The sequence below is a fragment of the Bison bison genome, unplaced genomic scaffold, assembly GCF_000754665.1.
Source record: "Bison bison bison isolate TAMUID 2011002044 unplaced genomic scaffold, Bison_UMD1.0 scf7180017853184, whole genome shotgun sequence".
Classification (NCBI taxonomy): Eukaryota; Metazoa; Chordata; class Mammalia; order Artiodactyla; family Bovidae; genus Bison; species Bison bison.
In genome coordinates, this window is record NW_011483757.1 from 251,605 (window position 1) to 252,120 (window position 516).

A 516-nucleotide genomic window follows, 5' to 3' on the forward strand; every position below is an offset into this window, starting at 1 on the left:
ACTCTTTTTTATTTCTTCTGTGGCTGCTGCTAAGTCACTTCAGTCGTGTCCGACTCTGTGCAACCCCAGAGACGGCAGCCCACCAGGCTCCCGCGTCCCTGGGATTCTCCAGGCAAGACACTGGAGTGGGTTGCCATTTCCTTCTCCAATGCATGAAAGTGAAAAGTGAAAAGGAAGTCGCTCAGTCGTGTCTGACTCTTGGTGACCCCATGGACTGCAGCCTACCAGGCTCTTCCAGGTCCTTGTTAAACCTTTCTTGCATCTTCTCAATCCTTGTATCCAGCCTATTTATCTGTGATTCCATTTTGATTTCAAGATTTTGGATCATTTTCACTAGCATTATTCAGAATTCTTTATCAGGTAGATTCCCTATCTCTTCCTCTTTGGTTTGGTGGGCATTTATCCTGTTCCTTTACTTCCTGGGTATTCCTCTGTGTCTTCATCTTGTTTATATTGCTGAGTTTGGGGTGGCCTTTCTGTATTCTGGCAGTTTGTGGAGTTCTCTTTATTGTGGAG